This window comes from Anopheles merus, chromosome X, assembly GCF_017562075.2.
Source record: "Anopheles merus strain MAF chromosome X, AmerM5.1, whole genome shotgun sequence".
Taxonomy (NCBI): Eukaryota; Metazoa; Arthropoda; class Insecta; order Diptera; family Culicidae; genus Anopheles; species Anopheles merus.
The window spans coordinates 25865921-25880625 of record NC_054081.1 but is presented as its reverse complement, the minus strand read 5'-3'; the positions used below and the strand labels follow the sequence as shown (position 1 = coordinate 25880625).

At 44.4% G+C, this 14705-nt stretch overlaps 1 protein-coding gene across 2 annotated transcripts in view; it reads left to right on the top strand.

Moving 5' to 3' along the window:
* The window catches only part of LOC121593904 (lachesin), a 226892-nt gene that overhangs the window by 169531 nt on the left and 42656 nt on the right, over positions 1-14705 (top strand). The window lies entirely within an intron of this gene.

Below are 14705 nucleotides of genomic sequence, written 5' to 3'. Positions count from 1 at the left end.
ACGCCAGAAGAGCTCTCAAATACAGTGGAAAAGAAGCTATCTACTTGTACCCGCTAGCTACGAGCCGTTAAGTAAGATCTAAACCACTCCATCATGGAAGCAGAGAACCCAAGACGTTCCAGTTTAGCTAGCAATAAACGATGGTTGACACGATCGAATGCAGCTTTCAGGTCCGTGTAAACAACGTCCATTTGAGCTCCCGAGGCAAAAGCCGCATGACACTTTGATACGAACTCAACTAAATTAGTTGAGACACTACGTCGAGGAATAAATAAGTGTTGGTGCGTTGAGATAAGAGAACGGCATCTGTACATAATCGAGTTTTGCACGACGATCTCAAGAACTTTGGCACCAGCGGGCAGTGTGGTAATCCCGCGATAGTTAATGGCAGAATTTTTATCACCTTTTTTGTACACAGGAAACATCACAGAAGATTTCCAAGCTACGGGAACAGTGCATTGGTTTAGCGAGAGTTTAAAAATGCGTGCCAGAGGTTCTGCTAGTATGTCACCACAGTTAACAAGGACTGCCGCTGGAATGCCATCTGGTCCAGGGTTGAACGATGTTTTTACTTGCCGAAGAGCACGGATAACCGATTCCTCAGAAATATCTATGTCACGTGTATCTATGTCGACAGCATCACGAGGTACATTTTCCAATGCTGCATCAAGTGAGGAACGAAGATCATCCGCAGCAAAACAGCTTTTGAAACGTTCAGCGAATAGATTGCACATTTCTTCCTTGCTGTTCGAGGACCGCTGGTTGTAAGTGAGAATGGACGGAAGCGAATTATTACCACGTTTCGATTCAACATATTTCCAGAAGCGTGTTGAATGTCTTTTAAACGAGAACTGGATACGAATACGAATCAGCCGGTCTCATGGTACAGTCGTCAACTCGTACGACTTAAAAACATGCAAGTCATTGGTTCAAGCCCCAAATGGACCGTGCCGCCATACGTAGGACTGACTATCCTGCTATGGGGGAAATCAATAAGTCACTGAAAGCCAACCCCACAAGTGGGTTGGCAGGCCTTGACCGGCATCGGTTGTTGAACCAAAGAAGAAGAAGAAGAAGAAGAAGGATACGAATAAGAAATCGAGAGTGAAGCTTTCTGTTATAGCGTCGGTATGCATTGTGGGCTGCGATGAATCTCAACCTCAAGCGTTGCGTTTTATTTCTGTTGAAGGACTGGTAGCACGAATCTTTAATTCTTTTCAGGCGGTGCAAGTGTGCATTACCCCAGGGGGGATTAGTTCGTTTAAGAGAGCCAAAAGATTATCAGATGCGTTAAGGACATTATTGATCTGAAATAGTCCATTGCTGTTCATGGAGTCGAGAAGATGACGAGAATTCTCAGTAATCTGTGAGTTTGAGTGATTCACTTGTAGAGCAGGAGAGTGCATTTCATCGAGTTTCCATGTGAGTGATGGCAGATTAAAATCACCATATAAAATACACATTTCATTGCCATTGCAGACAACATCATCGACTGTAGAAAAGTCGACTATATAGTCGTTTGAATAACGACAGGGTGATTGACTAAAGTACGTTTTTTGCAGTAAATTTGTATCCATAATTGTTCAACAGTGCCGGGGGTTGAACACAACTGCGTACACAAGTGAACAGCGACACCGATAAGAACACCACCTCCCTTGCGCTTGGCGCTATTTTTGGTGTTACGATCATGTCGATCTACCGGGTATTGATCATAGAACAGCTGCGACGATTCAATCGACGAATCTATCCACGTTTCAGAAAGAATGATAAGGTCATAATGGGAAGTACAAGCATACTCTTACTCTTAGCATACTTACATACTTCACGCTCCCGCAATACAGTGTACCGTCATCTCAACCACCACGTCAAGCAGATTTCAATTTTAGATGAACTAATTTCACTGATCTCGTTTCTGCACTTAACCAAATCAACTGGGATTCTATCGCTGATTTTGACGACATCAACGACAGTGTGGCTGAATTTTCTTCTCAAATGAATGAACTGTTTGAACAATTCATCCCACGGTTTAATGTTCGTTCTCATCCACCATGGACCAATTCTGCACTACGTTTGGCTAAACGTCGAAGATCACGGGCCCTTAAAAAACTGCATCGACTAAAAAACAGGACTAATCAAATAAATTTTGCTCGCGCCTCAAAATATATAAGCAGCTGAACCGAACCGCCTACGCCAACTACGTCAGAAAAATTGAAATCAATATCAAACGACATCCCACATCTTTCTGGAAATTTGCTAAAGATAAGGAATCCTGTGGACGACTTCCTTCCTCGATGCAGTTTGAGGGAAACACCATTACCGGAGATGAAGAGTTTTGCAATGCATTTGTCTCATATTTCTCTTCTGTGTACACCAACAATTCCTCGGTACCGTCTAACTCAACATCGGCTTTATCCTTCATAAATGATGAGGTTAATTTATGCACACCACTAATCAACGATGATGAGGTGGAATCTGCTATTTCGTTGTTGAAGCTTTCCTGCGCACCTGGGCCTGACAATATTCCCAGCGCAATTCTCAATAACTGCAAGGCTGCTCTCATTCCCATACTGACCAAACTATTCAACGAATCCTTGCAATCGAAATGCTTCCCGCGTCTTTGGAAATCATCGTGGATGTTTCCTGTTTATAAAAAATCTGACAAAACTAATGTGTGCAATTATAGAGGAATTTCAATGTTATGTGCGTGCAGTAAACTGTTTGAAAAGATAATGTCTCGTCATATGCTCCAAGCCTTTTCACCATTAATTTCTAATGTTCAACATGGCTTTATGCCGAAACGATCGATTGAGACCAATTTAATATACTTACTTAACTTTTGCCACTCCTATATTGACAAGGGTTTACAGGTTGACGTCATTTATAATGACTTCTGCGCTGCTTTTGACAAGGTCAACCACTTTCTATTGCTATCTAAATTATCAAAGTATGGTGTTCACACAAATGTTGTTGAGTGGTTAAGAAGTTATTTAACTGATCGTTGCATTAACGTTAAGATAGGAACTAGTTTATCTGCCACATTCCATAATTTATCTGGTGTTCCTCAAGGGAGTATATTGGGACCTTTACTATTTATCATACTTATTAACGGTGTCGTGTTTGCTATTCCTCATGTTAAATTGTTATTATATCCTGACGATCTAAAAATGTTCCTACCTGTTAAATATTCTGACGACTGTGAAATGTTACAAGACTCGTTAAACTATTTTTCTGCATGGTGTTTTAATAATGAAATGTTACTTAATTTTAGCAAATGTATTTGTATAACCCCAAATGTAAGTTGGGCCGGCCTGGTGGTACAGTCATCAACTCGTACGACGTAAAAACATGCCCGTCATGGGTTCAAGTCCCGAATAGTCCGTGCCCCCATACGTAGGACTGACTATCCTGCTATGGTAACAATAAGTCACTGAAAGCCAAGCTCACTTCACTAGTGGGTACAGGCAGGCCTTGACCGACAGCGGTTGTTGTGCCAAAGAAGAAGAAGAAGAATTTGTATAACATTCTCAAAGAAAAAAATCCTATTATTTTTAACTACAAAATCAATGAAGACAGCGTTCCACGTTTTTCTCAGGTTCGGGACTTAGGAGTTATTTTAGACAGTAAGCTTAGTTTATCCAGCCATTATAAAACTATCGTCACTAAAGCTCTTAAACTGTTAGGATTTGTCTTACGTGTCTCGGCCGACTTTAAAGATCCTTTCAGTTTAAAAACATTATACTGTTCCTTAGTCCGTCCTATCCTGGAATTTGCCAGTGTAGTTTGGTGTCCCCATCAAATCACATACATAGATAAAATTGAAAAAAATCAGAAAAAAATCACACGTGTTATGTTTCATCGTCTTCCCTGGTCAAACCAAATTCCACGTCCTTCGTATAGTGTTCGATGTTTACTATTTGGCTTAGAGACTTTACAGCATAGGAGAAATACGGCTCAGATAACTTTTATGCATAAATTATTAATTGGAGATTTTGGTGCACCTGACATTTTAAATTTTATTTGCTTTTCTACTCCCTCTAGAGGTCTTAGAAGTAGAGAGCTACTAAGAAGCCCTTTTAGATCGACTGGTTTTGGTGCCAATGATCCACTGCTCAAAATGATTGATGTGTATAATAGGTTAGGGTTATCAGCAGATTTCAATCAATCCGTTAGTCAGCTGCGTCAGCATATTCAAGTTAGTTCTAGGGCCATACTTCAAACTAGTACTCTGTAAGCATTAAGTTATTTAGGCATACAGCCCGATAACTTTGATTCAAATAAATAAATAAATAAATAAATAAATAAATAAATAAATACTCGAATACCGTTTGACATTTAGTTTTAATCCTCTAGCATTTTGATATGAAACGTAAGATCGTTAAAACAATTTGAGGAAGCAACCTCTGCATGTAAAGTGTTGTTTGTATTTACTGTTTCATAGTCACGGATGAAAGCAGCTGCGTTGTTGTCATTTGTCTCTGATTGATCGATCGTCAACAGATTGTGTTCGTAGGGAGATGATGTAGGAACAGGAACAGGGTAAACAAAAGCAGTGTTCATCACTGCTTGATTGTTATAAACTATGGCAGGTATGTTGATAAGCGGCAGGTTGTTTGCGGTGTATGTATATTCTTGTGTCGTATCTTGAGGTTTACCGTTCATTGCGGGAGAAGTATTCGTCAGGTGAGTGCACTCATGATGATTAAGTCTTGTAACAGAAATGGTTTCGTGGATGTGTTTGTGCGGGACAACGTTATACTGCGTATTCTGTGAGTATGAATGTGTGAGGTAACAATTGATTCGTGCTATTGCGATGCAGCACGCGATGGGTATGTGGAGTACATCTCTACACGTTACCGACGGAAAAGTTGTACTACAGTCAAGAGCTCTCAATATCAGGAGGGGTATTTTCCAAGGCGACACCTTTAGTCCGTTGTGGTTTTGCCTTGTTATGAACCCTCTTAGCAGAACACTCAACCAGCAATGTAACTTTGGGTGCTTACTCAAGAGTGAAGAAATAAGCACGAGAATTACCCACACCTTCTTTATAAATGACTTGAAACTGTTCGCAGAAACAGTACAGAAGCTGCACTACCTGTTAAAGACCGTATGTCGACCGATAAATGTCGATCAATTCATCTACACCGAGGTAAAGTAGTGGATGCCAATAGCTTCCGTGTTAGCGAACAAGAGGAAATCCGCAACATGGTTTAAGGCGAAACGTACAAGTTCCTCGGTTTTATGCAGCGGTATTCACCATACGGCGATCAAGAATAAGCTGCAGAACAAGTTCTTACATCGTGTTAGCTGTATCCTGAAGAGCTTCGTGTCAGCCGGCAACAAGGTGAAAGCAATAAACATATTTGCGGTGCCTCTGTAGACCTACAGCTTTGGGGTGATGAAATGGTCTAAGACTGACTTGGAAGCGTTGGAGCGAACAATTCGTGTGGCTTCTACTAAGCACCGAATGCGTCACCCAAAAGCGTCCGTCGAGAGAGTAACCCTGCCACGAAAAATAGGAGGGGTAGGTTTCATTGACATTCAGGCACTTTGTGTTTCTCAGATCTATCAGCTGCGACATAAACTATACCGCACTGTGTGTAAAGCAGACCACGGATACAGCACCCTGCATCTAGCCCAGCAAGATTACCAGCTGCATTGCAACATTAAAACCGTCGATGAAAAAGTCGCAACGTGGAAACAGAAGGAGTTACATGGGACGCACCCCCCTCAACTGGATCTGGAACATATCGACAAAGTGTCATCTAACACTTGGCTTGTGAGGGGTGACCTTTTCTCGGAGACAGAAGGTTTCATGGTAGCCATCCAAGACCGAGTAATTGCGACGAGGAACTATCGGCGGTATATATTGCGTGAAGACGTGGAAGACCGGTGCAGAAAGTGCAATTCAGGAGGAGAATCAATCGAGCATGTCATTGCCGGCTGTCCAGTGCTAGCTGGGTCAGCGTATCTCGATCGCCACAACGACGTTGCCAAAATTATACACCAGCAGCTTGCACTGAGGCACAAGTTGGTAGAGCAATTTTTACCCTACTACCGATACCTCCCAGATCCGGTCCTGGAAAATGATTGCATAAAGCTGTATTGAGATCGCGAAGTTATAACGGACATCCTCATCCGTGCCAATAGACCAGACATATTAGTCTACGAGAAAAGAAAGAAACGAGTTACCATCATCGACATTGCTGTAACGTTAGACCAAAATGTTCAGACAACATATGCCACCAAGGTAACGAAGTATCATGATCTGGCAGAGGAGTTGAGGCAGATGTGGCATCTGGAGGATATCCGCATTGTTCCGGTAGTCATCTCGGCGACCGGAATTGTCCATATGGCCCTCTTACGTTCCCTGGATGAGCTCGAACTGCAGATAGAACTACCCAGGATTCAAAAGGCGGTGATTCTTCCAACATGTAGTACTGTAAGAAGGTTCCTGAATCACCATAACTAACATCCGGTGCAAACTCATTAATATTTAGAAAACTGGTGAATGAGATCCACAGAGCCTAAGCCCCTTTGGCATTTGAATAGCCCGGGGTAGGTGAAAAGTTCCCAGCATTGCTGAGAAATGTAAAAAAAAAAAAAATAATAATAATTAAACCACATTTCCAATTCTTAGGATTTCGATGATAGTGTAGCTATAGGATTTAAACACGGCAGTTCATATAGTTCTGCTGGATATTTCATACTGTTCCATGTACTGAATATCTGAATGGTGGCAAAGGTGGACTGAACACTTTAATTGACACATGTCTCGAGGACGGAAGAATCATTCCCTGACCTTGAAGTCAGGTGCTTGGAGCGAGGAGACTGGCCATGTCCGCACGAACCGTTCAGTCGTCAGTGGCCCTCTAATGAAAAGGAAGAAGAATCTATCTCCGCTGTTACTGGCGGCTTAATTTTTCAAATTCAAATGTGTTTCCTTACTCAGCAGAACTATACCCTTCCTGTCTTTATGTAATTTATCTAATGATCATATCCAAAGGTTTGAAGATTTTTGTTATAGGTTTTTCATAACTTTTCCAAAACAGAAAGTTCTCCCTACAGATTTTATTCCAATTGAAATGCGCGGCGCACATCGAACTGCGTGTTTTTGCAAACAGTTATTTATTATAAGGAAATACCTGGAACCTTAGCTTTCACGAACACCGTAATCTTATCCAAATTCTTCCTACTTCCCACTCCTTCCGAATTCACGCTTCTTCCAATGACACGTGTACAGGTCGATTTTGTTTGCTCATTGTGCAGTATAAGATATAACTTCATGCGTCAAATCGTATCAACCGCCTAGTTTGTTTTAATTTTGTCACAAGTTGTTGTTTGTCAACGAACACAATTGAATCCGCCAAGCGCGAACAGTCATTGTCTGTATGTCACCTGTTACGTCAAGTAACCGTCGATTCTACCGAAAGGATTCGCACAAAACTCGCGTTCATTAGTTTTCTTAAACACCGTTTATTTCGCAATTTACAAGTGTTAAAAAATTCACTGGTTTCTTAGCGGCTTTAGCGTACGAATGGGGTCAACGGCTTTCGGACGACGGCACCACGATCACCACGGATTATCCAGCTTCACGGATGCTAAATCGCCATGATCCTTCCGAGAACTGTATACGTCGTACTGTTAGCGCCACCTGTCGTAGTCTAGCCGTTCTAGTTACGGTGACCCAGCTAGCCACCGATGCGTTTGTCGCAACACTCCCCCTCGGTGTGTCCACTACGTTGGATACACTCTTTGTTGGTGGGTAGCTAGTCCACTAACCCTTCATCTTCTGGTGATGCTATAACTACTAGCTTGACGGTCGGTCGTTCCAAAATTTTTCCAGACGTGGTTTTTATCCTAGCTCGTCTAATCTCGCCATTTCTTGAGGGTATTGTCTCCACCACTCGGCCCATCGGCCTGCAACCACGAGGAACTAGCTCATCGCTTATCAATACAACAAAACCGTATTGTAGTGGTTTGCTTGGATTAAACCATTTGACTCGCTTTACAAGTAATGGTAAATAGCTCGCTACCCATCGTTTCCAAAATTCATTCGTATAGTGTTGACAAGCTTGCCACGTATTCCTTAACGCTGCCGGACCGTCGTCAAACGTTGAAAGTGGGTTTGCTCCCCCCGATGAACCTAGTAAAAAATGGTTGGGTGTCAGTGGACTGTCTTCGTCTAGTCTAACCGGAACCTCGATAAGCGGTCTAGAGTTTATTATGCCTTCGACTTCAATGAGCCAGCCGTTCAGTATCTCATCTGTCGGGTGTTTCCTTATTTGAATATTCTGAAACGTTTTTTTTATGGAGCGTATGAGCCGTTCCCATGTGCCTCCGAAGTGAGGAGCTGCTGGTGGATTAAACTTCCACTGAGTGTGCGGAACGTCTAGTTCTTCTATCAGCTGTTGCATGTTTACTCCTTTCAAGGCTTCTGATTATTCTCGATTTGCACCTATGAAATTGGTTCCTTGATCGCAATACATTTCTCTTGGCGTTCCACGGCGAGAGATGAAGTTTCTTATGGCGATTATACACGAGCTTGTTGACAAGTAAAATGCTACTTCAAGGTGTACCGCTCTAACGGTCATGCAGGTAAATAGCACGCCCCAACGCTTTTCGGTCCGCCGTCCGTTCGTTACGATGAATGGTACGAAGTAGTCAATGCCCGTGAATGTGAATGGCCTGATAAAGGGAGATATGCCCTACGCCTACTTCCCTGGCAGGATCGCAATAATCTTCCTCCGTATGCTGCGCGGTGCCGTCTTCTAGGCCTTGAACCTCTTTCGGTTAGAAGACGCAATGCACAGTGCTCTTTCATCGCTGGATTGCTAAATGGCTCTATCGACTCATCGCCTTTGTTGCATCGAGTCGATATCTATGCACCATCCCGAACACTTAGGTCTAGAGAAACTCTACGGCTCGCTCAACCCCGTTCCAGTGCTGGTCGGTCTGACCCTATGTTCCGCATGTCGGCTGTCTTCAACACTGTCTCGGATTGCTTCGACTTCGATATCTCAACTCAGTGCTTCAAGGAACGTCTCCGGCTTTTGCCGTGGCCGCAGTGAATTGCGATGTAAATCTTATTTTTGCTATGTATTTTTTTTTTCTCAATTGAACTGTTACATCTTAATTAGGCCATACGGCCCGTTGAAGATTAAATAAATAATAATAATAATAATAATAATAATAATCTGGCTGCAGGTAAGTTCCCCATAGGTGGCACTGATGGCATAGACTCTCTGACTTTGCAAAAACAGCAGTTCTGTCTCACTCTATGACATACGGAGCGTAGAGAAGGAATATTAAAACGTTGTCGCACTTCGTTCATGACGGTTTGGTGATTGGCGTGTCTATACTTTCGATGGTAATAATCAACAATCAACTCGGTTACATGTCCGGACTTCGGGAGTATTATCGGTTGCTTGGTTTCGTATCCGACATATTCGCAAACATCTATTCTTCCTTTAACTCGTAAGATGCCGAGCGTATCGAGTTGAGGGCTTAGCTTATACAGTTGGCTGCTTTTAGGAAGGTATTTAAGAGTATTGGACTCGCATTCAATCTTCTTTAGAAGGCGTCGTTCTTCTGGAAATACGGACTGCTGTGTCTGCAAGATTATAGTTCGTTCAGCAAGTTCCAATTCTGCCGTCGTGAGGGTTCCCATCTGTTTATCAGTCGGTGATCGAGCGTTCCTGATGAATCGCCAAACGTATGCTATCGCTCATAGCAGTCGCCTCCAGCGACTGAAACGACTGAATTCGATGAGGGGTTCTATCTGAGCGTGACTACAAACGTTATAGCGTATTTCTTCAGTTGTTGTCATTTCTTTTGGATCTTCAAGGTGCCAGTTTTCTTTTTTGTTTTGCAGGAATAACGGTCCTGTAAACCATGCGCTGGTTGTGAGATGTTTGTCCATCTTTGACCACTTCGTGCCTTCGTCGGCAACATTTGTTTTGGTTGGTATCCAGTTCCAGTCTTCGGCTGAACTATGCTCGAGGATTTCACCAACTCTGTGTGCTACAAAGGTACTATAACGCCTGTGATCAGCATTAAGCCAGCATACAACGTCCCTCGAATCTGTCCAGAAGAATTGTTGTTGAACCTTTTCTCGATGCGATTCGCAAATCGATTTCGCTAATCGAAGCCCAAGAACAGCTGCTTGAAGCTCTAACCTAGGTACTGAAATATACTTCAATGGAGCGACGCGTGTCTTTCCCCCTATTAGTGCGACCTCAACGTGGTCGTTGGTCTCAAACCGGAAGTATGCGACAGCAGTATAGCCGTCCTTACCAGCGTCGACGAATACGTGCAGTTGTATTTTGCATTCAGTTATTGTCACAGATTCGCGATAGCAGCGTGGTATCGAAATGCTTTGGAGGGTTGGAATATGTGCAAGCCATTGACTCCACATCTCATAGATGGATTGGGGAACCTCGTCGTCCCATCCAACATTCATCCTCCAGGTCTCTTGCAATGTTACCTTTAAGAAAAAGAGGTGGCCAGCAATTAGTCCTAAAGGATCGTATATAGACATTAGCATACTTAGGATCTGACGCTTGGTTGGAATAGTGGTTCCCAGCAATAAGTCTTCATTACGCGGAGGGATTTTGAAGCGAAAGACATCTAGTTCTGCATCCCACCACATACCGAGGACCTTCTGAGTGGTCACAGTCGGTTCAAGGTTGAGATTTTTCTGTTGTTCGCTAGACGTAGTACCAATTGCTCGACGTACTTCTTCACAGTTTGATATCCAGTTGTGCAGCGGGAAACCTCCTTGTTCGTGGACGTATAAGACGTCTTTGGCAAGCTTAATCGCATCACATATCTCCTCTTGGCTCGTCAGCATGTCGTCTACGTAGTGGTCTTCCTTGATGCAACGTGCTGCAATCGGAAGCCTTTCTTGAAACCGTTCAGCGTTCAAGTTTTTTACCAATTGAGCACAGCTAGGTGAGCAAGCCGCCGGTGAGCCGGTCTCATGGTACAGTCGTCAACTCGTACGACTTAACAACATGCCCGTCATGGGTTCAAGCCCCAAATAGACCGTGCCGCCATACGTAGGACTGACTATCCTGCTATGGGGGGAAATCAATAAGTCACTGAAAGCCAACCCCACAAGTGTGTTGGCAGGCCTTGACCGGCATCGGTTGTTGAGCCAAAGAAGAAAAAAAAAAGAAGAATAAGAAGGTGAGCAAGCGGCGCCGAATGTCATTCGTTTCATTACGTTTTCCTTCGGTTCAGTTTCATCCTCGTTCCACCTCCATAAAATCTCTGACTATCATGATCGTTGGGACTGACGCGTACTTGATGATACATCTCGGAAATGTCGGCAGCGACAGCTATCTTGTACTCTCGAAATCTGCGTAGTACGACGATGAGTGGTGTCAGGAGTTCAGGACCGGTAAGAAGCATAGAGTTTAGAGATACTCCACGGAATTCTGCTGTAGCATCCCACACTACTCTGATTTTATCGGGCTTGTTGGCTCTGGAGACAGGAAATACTGGCAGGTACCAAGTTCTTGCCGACATCATACTTTTCTCGGTTTTAGGAAGTTCTTGTACGTAGCCTTTCTTGATGTGTTCGCTGATCACTGCATTCATGGCTACTCTTAGCTCTGGTTCTCGAATCAAGCGTTTCTCAAGGCAATCGAGGCGGCGTAGGGCCATCGAGCGATTATTTGGCAAGGACATATTTTCTCGTTTCTATAAGAGCCCTACTTCGAATCTTCCTTCTACAAACTTCTAGCGTCTAGCGCTCTTTTCGTTGCCTTTGGTAGTGGTGGTGTACCGTTAGACTTGTCCAAGTCGAAGCTTCCTTTAAGAACGGCATCTAATCTTGCTTCTAGGTTAGAACAAACGCAAAGTCTCGCGTTATGCGTCGCTAATGTTACTTTCCATCCATCGCCCTGAAATTGAGCACAGTGTCCAGACACAATCCATCCTAAACGTGTGTTGGTGGCGACTGGTTCAAAGGGTTCTCCTTCTATGGCCTTCAAAGGTCGTGTCAGACGACAATTGTCGATCCCTATGAGTAGCTTAGGAGCTGTATCACTATATGAGCTTATAGGAAGACCTCGTAAGTGGCGATACTTGGACGATAATGACTCCATCATTACACGTTGACCCGGGAGACCTAGGCTTCGTACCGTTCTTACTGAAGCCATCTCGAAACGTGGTGCATGTTGTGCTGTACCGGATACATCTATGGCTAAAGTCACCGAGTCATTTTCTTCACGTTGTTGACCCCCGGTCCATGAGAGGCAGAGCGGTTGTGGGGATCCATTTAGGCCTAGTTCCTGTAGCAGACCTTGTTCCATCAGGGTAACTGATGAGCCTTCGTCCAGGCATGCAAGCGTTTCCACGACCTTTCCTCGTCCGTACAGCGTTACTGGAATGTATCTCAGCAAAACGTTTAGGTTATCGGTCGAGTGAAAATTGCTACGATACTTACCTGAGTTACTTGTGGAACCGGTTTGATGTAGAGATGCATGATGTCGAAACTGACAACCGTCAAATCCACAGGGACGCGACTCGTGACACTCACTTCGATGAGATTTCAAGCAGCTCCTGCACAGTCGTCTGGTTCGAATAAGGTTCCACCGCTGCGTGACTGACATGTGTCGGTATTCGTCACAATTCATCAGGCCGTTGCAGTGGTTATCGCAGGCGCACCTTATGTATGTAGATGATTCACGTTGGTCGGAATTCGTTATCTTTTCTGTTGCAGCGTGTACGTTGACGTGTCGAGGATTGCGTTGACGTTCATTACGCACTGGAGCGATGACATGTAGGCAGGCATTCTTAATCATCCGCATATATTTCCCAAACTCTTCCAGAGATTTGTGTTTTAACGTTAAACAGTGCTTTCCCCAATCTAGTTTCATTGAGGGGGGAAGCAATCCCACTAACTCTTGTAGCACCGGTCCGTCGTAGCGTCGTTCGACGTCGCTGTTCCTGACGGTGGCGCAGATTTCTTCTACGGACAGGGCAAAATCTACAATGCTATCGAGGCGATCTTCCTTCGGCGGTCGTGAATGGCGGATCTGGTCGAGAAGGGAATCTATGACCATTTCCGGTCTTCCAAACGTTTCCCTGAGTGTCTTGATGGCTTCTGGAAGATCTTCGGCGCGTCTCAAGCGGCATTGCACCGCCTTCAGCGCTTTTCCTTTCAAGGCTTGCTTCAACCGGATTATGTTTTCTCTGGGAGAGAACCCGCACATCTGCGTTGTATCCTCGTAGGTTGAAATGAAAGTTAACCAGTCTTCGTATTCACCCGAGAATTGAGGCAGCTCACTTTTTACCACGTGGCGTGCAGACACCTGACTTTGGCTCAGCTCGTATATCTCATCTGAATACGCCGTAGAGCTGAGACGAGGGGAACTATTGGCTCGTTCCCCGGGGTGGAGAAGCGCTGTGATGTTCTTAACCACCTCGTTTAGCTTCTCTTCCAGAGTGTGCGGCACGCTTGGCGGTTCACGATCGCGTTTTCTTACCACGGGAGTCTCGGCTGCCATGAGGCGTCGAAACAGCTGAGCCATCTCTTCCGTGATGGTGTCACTACTTTTCTTTATAAGGTGGCGCTGTTTCGAGTCACGGCTCGTTGACGGCGCGACAGGCGCACTAGCAAACGAAGACCGGCGACGTAGGCCGGTAGTCAACGGAGCAGTAGATTCAAGGCAAACTGCACGGTCTTTTTTGTCTGTGGTACGTTGTTGGTCTACTAACGGAGGATACACCTCTCGTCTTTCCACAGTAGGTTGCGCAATACGGCTGGTCGAAGGGTTGGCGAGTGGAGGATCTACCTCGCGATGCTCTAGTTCAACATCTCGCGGTTCTTCAGCCGGCGGAAAATCTTTGTTGCAGCAAGGTTCACAGTACCACTCCCGGTCTAGAACCGTCTCGTCTTCCTCGACACAATCAAAGTGGAACACATCTACCATCGCCTTTTCACTGCATGTACCACACGCGCTGGTACTTTTCATTTCACTCACCATTTCGTCACGTAGCATGTGGGTTTATTCGGTAACGAAATAAGCGAATAATCCAATTAGTGAGAAAATGATTTTTTTTAAATGTTACGTCAAGTAACCGTCGATTCTACCGAAAGGATTCGCACAAAACTCGCGTTCACTAGTTTTCTTAAACACCGTTTATTTCGCAATTTACAAGTGTTAAAAAATTCACTGGTTTCTTAGCGGCTTTAGCGTACGAATGGGGTTAACGGCTTTCGGACGACGGCACCACGATCACCACGGATTATCCAGCTTCACGGATGCTAAATCGCCATGATCCTTCCGAGAACTGTATACGTCGTACTGTTAGCGCCACCTGTCGTAGTCTAGCTGTTCTAGTTACGGTGACCCAGCTAGCCACCGATGCGTTTGTCGCAACAGTCACCCATTTGCGAGAGAAAGACAACTCGAGATAACCCGCTGCGCAAAGCGATCGAAAACTTCTCAAACACTAGCTCAATGTAGCTAGAGAACAGGAACCAATAATGATAGAGCTAGGTGAAAGGATGGGGAGGAGGGGAAGGAGGGGAGAAAGAGAACGTGGGTGTGAACTATTTTTCGGCCACTATCATTTTTGTGTCATCACGGTTGCGTACCGGAGCTTTTTTGTCAGAAAGAGATAAACACATACTGCGCGCTCTCTCGAACGATCGTAAACGCTTCAATCGATCAAGAGCTTCGATCGGTTCTTCG